Consider the following 10,744-nt stretch of genomic DNA (forward strand, 5'->3'; position numbering starts at 1 on the left):
GTGCCAACATGAACTGCTCCCTCCCTGATGATCAGCCAGTTTTTGTTTTTTTCTCTCTTTTTTTCCCTTTTTCTTGTCTGTTTTGTCTTCTTCCCTTTCCTTCTGTGTACCAGAGCACTAACTAGAGCCACCAGGAACAAGATTAAAGACTATATGGGTGCACAGTAAATGGAGCAGCTGACACTTTCCCTGTGACCTGTGGTTAGGGAGACACAGGGAATTAAACAGCCTTGTACCTCAGGAATGTGCAGCCCTGGGCTTTCCCCACACTGCTGGGGGCAGGAGCAGGAAAGCGCCGCACAGCATCCCCCATCTCACCTCAGGAAGTTACAGACTACAGCAAAGGCAGATGACAGGGCAGTAAAACTTGGAAAGCAATGAATGCAAAGTTACCACCCCACCTCAGAAGAGGACTACGAATTAGGATTGAGCCGCTTTGGATTGCAAGAGCAGGAGCAGAGGACCGGACCATATCACAGCATCACATCCCACCCTGCAGCAAATGAACTGAGAGGACAGAGACTTGCCTCTGGAAGAGGAACACTGAAGGCTGAGCAAGGGCCAGGAGGAGCCCACTGTCTCTGTATGAAAATAGCACAATATCTGGGAGAGACACCACGAAGAGAAACACATTAAGCAGTGGGAGGCCACTAAGGGATATACACAGAGTATAGGCTAAACTCTTGCCCCAGGCCTCCACATCTGGAGGCCAAGATACAGCCTCAAATCCAGCACAAACTGTACTGCAGGGTTGACAGTATTATCCAGTAGTTTGGGACTTGTGGTAGACACCAGGGGAATTTTATTTTTTATTTATTTTTTTCCTCTTATTTTGATGATTTGCTTCCCTTTCTTTTTCCTTCTTTTGGTCTTTTACCTATATTTTTGTTCCAATCTATTCATCTTCTTTCCTCCTTTCCTCAATTTACCTAGAGTTGAACATATTTTCATATTAGTGAATAGTCTCTCTAATTTTTCTGGTCAACACTCTCTCAGGGTAAAAAAAAGAAATGTCAACATTCACAAAAGAATTTTTCAGCAAGCCTAGAGTAGAGATTAAAACAAAAAATAGATGATGATAGGAAAAGGTGGAAACTGTGAAGGATTAATATAGGAAAGAAATACAATGCATGACATGTATTCAAAGAAATATCCAAGAAATTTAAAAATTACATTGAAAGCTTGCAGAACTGCTCGAATAAAACTAAAGGTAGACTTTCAAACCTTGAAGACCAGATCACAGCTAGTGATCATGAAAGTAAAGATCTTTTCAAAACAGCAAAGGATCAGGAAATAAAAACTCAACATTTCCAAGATGATGAAAAGAAACATAACATAAGTCTAGTGTCAATGAAAAAGCAAGAGTCAACACAAATGACATAAAAATTATTTGCAGAAGAAATATCAGAAATTTTCACAAGCATGGGGAAAGAATTTGACATCTAGTTAAATGAGGACCATAGAACTCCAATTAGCCAAAATCAGAATAAATCTGAACACAGACATATAATAATCAAGATCCCAGAAATTTAGCACAAGAACAGAATATTAAAAGCTGTTAGAGAAAAGAAAAAGATCACCTGTAAAGGAAAGTGCATCACAATCAGACTTCTCAACACAAGCCCTCAAGTCAAAAAGAGCTTGGAGTGAAGTACTTCAAGTCCAAAAAGAGAACAACTTCCAATCCAGACTGATGTGCCCTGAAAAACTATCTTTCAAAATTAATGGAAAAATAAGATAGTTCCATGACAAAGAATAAATGAAGAATTCATGACCACCAAACCAACAATACAAAGGCTACAGAAAGATATTCTAGACAGAGATAAAAATGATTGCCATTGCAAGAACAACAGCAGAAAGAAACCAACAAGCAAGGCAAGCAGTTAAACAGAGGGGAAAAGCAGGGAACCAGCAGCAGGAAAATAACATGACAAAGATAAGTCAGTACATATCAGTTATAACCATCAATGTAAATGGTCTCACCAATCAAAAGAAACAGACTGGCAGAATGGATCAAGAGACAAAATCCAACAACATGCTTTATGTAAGAAACACATTTAACACAAAAAGAAATTTATAGCCTGAAAGTTGAATGATGGAAAACCATACTCCATGCAATAGGAACCCAGAAAAAAGCAAGGGTGGCTATTCTATTTGCAGACAATGTGATCTTCAAACTAAGAATGATCAAAAAAGATAAAGAAAGTCACTACATACTTGTTGGGGGAAACTTTGAGAGGAGGAGATAATGATCATAAATACGTATGCACCAAATACCGGAGCACCCAACTATATAAGGTAAATATTACTTGACATGAAAAATCAAATGAGCAATAAAACAATTGCAGTGGGGAACCTTAATACCCCACTATCACAAATAGGTACATCAACCGGAAAAAAAAAATTATCAGCAAAGAACTATCAGAACTGAACCAAAACTGTGAACAAATGGACTTAGTAAATGTTTACAGAGTGTTCCACCTGACATCAGAATACACATTCTTCTCAGCTGAGTATAGAATGTTCTCTAAAATAGACCATACACTAGCCAATAAAACATGCTTAAGTATTATTTTTATTTTGAAGAGAGTAGTAAAAGAAAAAAAGAACAATAACAGCATATCAACATCACAAACATAAACAAAACAAAGCAAGCACATTAAAAGTGATACAGGGTTTCAAAACAAAATGATAGGTATTAACAGTGGTTGTTATATTACATATTGGTATCTTCAATTACATTGCTCAGATTTCCAGAAGTAAGAATGAAAGATTGTTCAAACCATTAAAGAGAATAAAAAAATTTATTAGAAAAAACATTAGAGACAATACAGAGTTTCACTAGATAAGATGGTAGGAATTCACCAATGGTTGTTCCATTGCATATTGCTGCCTTCAAATCAGTTGCTCAGATTACCAGATACAAGCATGCAAAATGGGTCAGAATATAAAAAAATTTAAGGATTAACTATTCTTTTCAATATACCATTAGACATCAGCAGTACATTTATCCCAGCCATTCTTCTATATCTATATCTATCTATATCTATATCTATTTATCTATCTCTATCTCTCTCTATATATGTATGTCTATATCTATATCTGTATATTTTGCTTTCCTTCTTTCTTTTTTCTTCTTTCCCTCACCCTAGTTGTTCCTTCCTTTGAGCAATTTCTTTCCCTTCCATATCATCTAATGTATGTTTTGATTTTTACTTACCCTTTCAGGTTCCTACACTAGGGAGACAATATGATGTTACACACGTGGGTCCTATTTATTTCACTTATGAGTAAAGTCTCTAGTTGCATCCATTTACCTACAAAAGCCTTGAATTTATCTTTTTTAATAGTTGAGTAATACTCCATTGTATTAAAATACCACATCTTTTTTATCCATTTCTCAGTTGATGGCATTTGGGTTGTTTCCAAGATTTAGCTATAACAAATTGTGCTGCTATAAACATGGGTGCACATATATCACTGTGGTATGCTGTCTTTAATTCTTGTGGGAAAATACCCAGAAGGGGAATAGCTGGGTTAAATGGGACCTCTAATCCTACTTTTGTGAGGAATCTCCAAACTGATTTCCTCAGTGGTTTCACCAGTCTACACTCCCACCAGCAGTGCATTAGGGTTCCTTTCTCCCCACAGCCTCTCCACATGCTTAAGTATTTACTCTTAGCTTAAGTATTTACTCTAATTGAAATCATCCCATCTATATTATCTGACCATAGTGAAATGAAATTAGAAATTAATGTCAGAAGAAACCACAACAACTCCATAAACATGGAGATTAAATGATACCATATTGATCAATCAATTGGTCACAAATTAAATTAAAGAAGAAATTAAACAATATCTGCGGTTAAACAAAAATGTAGATAACAACACACGAGAACCTCTGGTATGCAATAAAACAGTCCTAAGAGGGAAATTTATACCAGTGAATTCTCACATCAGGAATACAGAATGAGCACAAATAAACAACCTAATATTCCACTTCAAGCTTCTAGAAAAAGAATAGCAAGTCAAGTCCAAAACCTATACAAGAAAAGAAGTTATAAAGATCAGAGCAGAAATTAACACAATTGACACTAAGAAAACAATACAAAGATTTAATGAGTTGAAAAGTTGGCTCTTTGCAAGAATAAATAAAATTTATAATCCCTTAGCCAATCCTATCAAAAAAGGAAAGAAAAGACTCAAATTCATGCAATGAGGAATGAGAAGTATGAAATTACTACAGATTCTGTGGAAATTCAGAAGATCATCAATATCTATTTTGTAAATTTTTACTCCCTAGGGTGGAAAACACAGAAGAAATGGACAGATTCCTAGATAACTATGAATTACCAAAGCTGAATCAAGAAGATGTAAAAATTCTTAACCCAATATTAGTCAATGAAATTGAAAATGTAATTAAAAACTTACCAGAAAAAAAAAAGTCCAGAGCCTGATGAATTCACTGCTGAATTTCACAAGGAATTCCGAGAAGATTTAATGCCAATACTCCCCAAATTCTTTAATGAAATTGAAACAGAAGTGATACTCCCTAACCCATTGCTTGAAGCAAGTATGATCCTGATACCAAAATCAGAGAAAGATCCAACTGAAAAAGAAAACTATGGGCCAATCTCCTGAATGAACATAGATGCAAAAATCCTCAATAAGATACTAGCAAACAGAATGCAGCAAATCATCAAAATATTATACACCATGACCAAGTGGGATTCATCTCAAGAATGAAAGGATGGTTCAACATATGCAAATCAATAAATGTAATACACCATATTAACAGAGCCAAAGACAAAAATCACATGATCATCTCAACAGATGCAGAAAAAACTTTTGACAAATCCAACATTCATTCATGATTTTAACAACCCTATAGAAAATCAGAATACACAGTATTTATTTCAATCTGATAAAGCCCATCTACAACAAATCGAAAGCTAGGATCATACTAATACACCAAACCTGGAAATATTTACTCTAAAATGAGGAATAAGACAAGAATATCCACTATCTCCACTCCTATTCAATATATTTTTGGAAGCGCTAGTCAGAGCAATTACACAGGAGAGAGAAATAAAAGGAATAAGGATAGGAAAAACTTACCATTATACACAGATGACATGATACTCTACACAGAAGACCCCAAATATTTCACCATAAGACTTCTACATTTAATAAGCAGATTCAGTAGCATGGCTGGATACAACATCAACACTCAAAAATCAATTGCATTCCTGTATACAAATAACAAATTCACTGAGGGAGAATTAATAGCAACCATGCCCTTCATGATAGCATCCAAAAAAATGAAATATTTAGGAATTAATCTAACAAAGGAAGTAAAAATCTATATATTCAAAATTATAGTACTTTGCAAAAGGATATTGAAGAGGATAAGAGAAAATGGAAAGGTATCACTTGCTCATGGATAGGTAAAAACAACATAGTGAAAATAGCCATACTCCCAAAACTATTATACATATTTAATGCAATCTTGATTAAAATATCAATTGAATAACTCATAGAACTAGATAAAACATTCATAAAATTCTTTTAAAACTAGAAGAGACCTAGAATAGCAAAGGCAATCTTGGGCAACAAAGACAAGGCAGGAGGTATCACAATCCCTGACCTGAAATCATGTTACAAAAGTACTATGATAAAATAAGCATGGTACTGGTGAAAAAACAGACCTGAGGACAAGTGGAACAGATTAGAAGATACAGACAGAACTACAGACACACTCAACCACCTTATATTTGACAATGGAGCCAAGCATGTTCACTGTAAGAAAGACAGCCTCTTTAATAAATGGTGCTGGAAAAACTGGCTCTCTGCATGCCAAAGACTAAAACTAGACCAATGTCTATCGCCATGCACTAAATTAAAGTCAAAGTGGATCAAAGATCTAAATAATAAAACAGAAACATTAAGTGTACCAGAAGAGAAAGTAGATAGAAATCTTCAAGACATAAACATAGGTAGAGAGTTTATGAGCAAAGCTCAGACTGCATGGGAAATTCCTCAAGGAATCAAGAAGTGGGATCCCATCTTATTGAAAAGCTTTGGCATAGCCAAAGTAATCACCAACAGAGTGACAAGACAACCCACAGAGGGGGAAAAAATTTTAGCCACTTGTCTCTCAGACAAAGGAATTATATCTAGAGCATATAAAGATTAAAAAAGTCAGACCACCCAAATTTAAAGATCCAACCAAAAATAGGTGTCAGAGATGACTACACACTTCTGAGACGAAGAATTGCAAATATATATGCTTACAGAAGCACATAGTGCCTTTTTTTTATGGGAAATGTCATGTGACCCCACACATCTGAACATAGTAGTTTTTATATCCTTCATGCCTATCTCAACTAAGTTGTATATCTTCATTGTCTTACTAGGTCTTCCTAGGACAATGCACTTTTTCTGTGTTGTTTTTCCTTTACCCTAAATATCATCTTTCCAAGGGAATGTGAAGTAATTTTATCTACAGATAAAATAGTTCCTGATGCGATTGTTGGCTAGAATCTCACCTCTCACAGTGACTGTCCTCCTTGGGGTATATTCAACACAGTTTAGATAACTTAGACAAATATACTTTGTTTCTGCCCCTGACTTTCTCTCTAAAGTTCTAGAGGTATAATTCTCATTAATTGGTTTAGAATACACATGAGCTCAAATGCTTCCCTGTGCTCTCCAGCTGACAGCTTGACTGAGAGGCACTCTAAAACCAGCTCCTTCATTTTCCCCATAGTCCTTTTCCTTTCTCTTGACACAGAGTGTCAGACCACTGACATCAAGAGGATGCACTGAAAAAAGAGTGCACAATGTCTGAGCTCCTTTTTTTAAAGCACTATGTTCTTAAATCTTTTCTTTCCCTTGGACCCAACATTTTTTCTGTTCCAACCAGACAAAGACCAAGGATGTGATTTTCAAACACCAAGCAGGTGCAGGTATGTCTTAGCCCATCAGAGAAAAGAACAACCGCACCTTCTGGGGAGATAGCACTAGGAACTTCAACATATTCAAGGAGCAAAACGGTCTCTCTCCCTCCTTCCCTAATTATGTTTTCTCTAATCTATTTAAGCAACATCAATGACACTTAAGCACCAATTTTTTATATACTATGAATCTAGTGCTTGATGCTCACTGATCAACTCTCTTCACATACAAATTATAGATTTCAAAGCAGAGAATGTGATTGGGCCAGACTTGAGCAAGCTCCTTCTGGCTGAGATGTCCATTCTTCTCATAATATGTTTTCGCCTGGAGGCCACTCCTTGTGAGTAACGAAGAGTTACCAAAAAAGACTATGAATTATTTTAACTACTTAGCTCTATCACTAATGATTGATGATTATCAATGATCAGAGGGGCTTCTTCCAAATCAAATGAAGATGATGAAAAAAAGGAAGCTTTATAGATAATAGAATTCCCCACTAAGAAACATTATAACTCATTATTAGTTTCTATATAAAGTCATTATTGGTTTCTATATCAATTTTCTTATCAAAGTGATCCTTAAGAACAATGAATCTGTTAAGAATGCAAAATACCTTCAGACAGTTTTAAAAAGAAAGAAAGAAAAAATAAGTATCCTACTCATGTGTTGTCAAAAAGGTTTGTATTAATGAGCTCTGATCTCATCTTCTCTTATGACTTTGCGTTACTTACACACCAGTTACTTCTAAGCTGTATTTCTAATAATATTCTCATAAAATGTTTTGGTTTTGTGTAGAAGCTCCAGCAGACTACACTTTCTAATAGGAAAGGATATGAGTTATCCACTTATCTATTGCCCATACCTACCTTTCTGACTGGATTATAGTAGATAAACAAGTTTCCTAAATGAGTGATTTAATTGAAAACTTCCCTTCCAGTGAAATCTTTGGATGCATGGAAGAGGGAAGAAGAAATCAGAAAATGACATGAATGGACCTGAATGAAATCATGCAAAAACGTCCATTTTGCTTACTTGGTATTTTTCTGAATATTTACCCAAGTGAAAATTAGAGAAGCTTAAAAAGCTGTGTAGCTTTCTAGGAACTATCTAAATGGATCCAACATTAGCCATTCCTCTGTTCCTATGTCGCTCTGGCATCTACCATTCCTTTAGATTTTCAGAGTCAGCCTTAATGTCTGATTATTTCCATTCGAGCACTTCTGCCTTTCAGCCAGAGGGAAGTTGTGAGTTTGTTGCATATACGCACGTTACTCTGTTAGGAAAAAAAAAACAAATAAAATACTTAGAAATACAGTTCATATTTAGTCAGTGCTGCTTTACTTTTCTTTAAAAATATTCTTTTTTTTTTTTTTTTTTGGTTTTTCTCCGGTACCGGGAACCGAACTCACGACCTTGCACTTGCCAGGCAGGCGCTTTGCAGCTGAGCTAAATCTCCAGCCGCTTTAAAAATATTCTTTAACAATTAATATTATTTAACTAATATTTATCCTTTAATAACATTATTTAACAACTCATTGCATCTTCAGTACCACAAAAAGGAAAATAAATGAAAGTGATAGTTATGGCAAAATAAGATTTACAAGAAGCTTGTTTTCAGGAACTTAATCTCAGCTTTCCTTTGCTCTTCTAAATTTTTATTTATTCTTTCAACATACCCAAAATACTTTTAAAATATTTGAGTGTAAGTATTCAAATATCATAGATAAAGTTGAAGTCCTCTGACCACTTCGATTTTTTTCTACTGTAAGGATAACCATTTCCTGTCATCCACACTGAATTCTTAGTATCTTAAACCAGTTACTTAAATTCTTTGAGAGTCAGTTTCCTCATTTGTAAAAATGAGTGCAACATCAACATCACTTTGTAATGCTGTTAGTAGGATTAAATTTGTTAATATATGTGAAACACTGACATTCTGCCCAGAAGATAGTGAGCACTTGATGACTGTTTTTATTGATACTGTTAACATTCTTACTTAGAATACTTTTCCCATTTTGTTACAACTTTTCCTGTCTGCCTACTTTCTCAAGTTCTTAAGAGCTGCACCCACGTCATTGTTTACTCTTTCTCATGCTCCCTTCACCTTGCCCCTACCCTGGACTCCACCTCCCACCCTCCATGTGCAGTGCCTATCACGCAAGCACTCCATGGAGAAGAAAGCATGGCGGGGTGTGAGGTTCACCATCCTTTGTAGTAAAATTCTTCGGCCTTACGCAGCGTGCTTTTAGGTGATTCTCTGTTCTAACTCTCAGCTTCCAGGCTATCTCTTATTTTTTTCTCAATTACAAATAAAGAGAGTGGCTTTGGCTTAATATTTGTTTACCAGACAGAGTAAATGCTGTTGAGTTTGTGGTACACTTTGGCTGCTACTCTGCACTTTCCTAAATTCCTTGCACCTCACTTTCTCCTTCCCTATAATTCCACTTATTTGTCGCTGTTTTATAGCTATAGAAAATGACCCTGTAGAAGCAGTCTTTTAAGGAATTTTGACAGAATACCTGGGACCTCTGGGCCAAACTGTTTCTGGTTTAAAGGTTGATACTTTCAATCTTTCTTCCCTTTGGTAAAATTTTGAAAATAATTGAATCAAACAAAACAGCTGTTTTGCTGGATTGTACCATGCTTGTCTCACAGCCAATTTGAATCAAGCCATGTAGCTTTTAACTCAAGAAGTTGCTAATATTGCTTGATTTTAGTTGAGTGAATTCTGAGGTAAAAAAGTAAAAGTGCACCTATAAGAATCACAACATAAAGAGTTGTATCTAATTAAATGCTAATATTAAGTGATATCAACAAGCAGATCCACAACTTACTTCTGGGAGTTTACTGGAATATTTATGCAAAATATTCAGGGAAATGGACCTGGTTAATATTTAATGTAATCCGTGTTACTATGACATTACCATTAAATTAGCTTAGCTTAGAGGACTGTTCTAGAATAAACCTTCTTTTATAATGGCCACTGATTCAAATAGCATACTTCATTAAAAGACTCTAACAGTGATTTAAACTATATTATACACATTCTTCCAATACAGCAGACTGCTATTGCGCTTTATATTCTATTTTAGTATTTTCTTCTTTACTTCAGTCTTTTTATTCATAGTAAAATATTTTTGTAAAGCATTTTCAAAGAATTACTGAAGCACTTAGCAGAATAATAAGAAGGATTATTTATTTTCAGAGCAAATCCGTGGAAGTTTTGATTGTTACTAGTGGTTCTCATTTAAGATCTCCTGGGAACAAACATTCTGACCTTTCTTAACACTCCTGACTTCTAGCACAATAAAATGTTTATCTCAGACTATCTTAGAATCCCAAGCAGTATAGGAAGGAGCTGGGAAGAACCTTTTATCAGAGAAAACAAAACAAAGCACTGCACTGGGTTGGGAGTCAGATTTGAATTTTAGCTATAATGGGATTGTGTCCCTTTATTTCTTCACAAATGAGAATTATAAAACACCCCATTTTTCCATAGAATTACCTCGTCAGAGGAGAACTTAGTTGTATAAATATAGTGAAAAATAAAATAGTTTGAATCCCTCCATTATTACTGCTTTTTAATGATTATAAGGTTGGCATATGTTCAGTACTGTGAACAAGTTCTTATGAAAATTTGTATAAAGAGAAATTTATTTTAAAAATTGCTATGTACTGACTTGAGAGAATTTTGGTATTCAGCAAATGATAGGCTGTTTTTATGAATACATATTGGTAGTTTCCTTTAGTTACACATAAGTTGAACCTTTATCTCCTTGTCTATGAA

The sequence above is a fragment of the Chinchilla lanigera genome, unplaced genomic scaffold (genome assembly GCF_000276665.1).
Source record: "Chinchilla lanigera isolate Chin_1 unplaced genomic scaffold, ChiLan1.0 scaffold00089, whole genome shotgun sequence".
Classification (NCBI taxonomy): domain Eukaryota; kingdom Metazoa; phylum Chordata; class Mammalia; order Rodentia; family Chinchillidae; genus Chinchilla; species Chinchilla lanigera.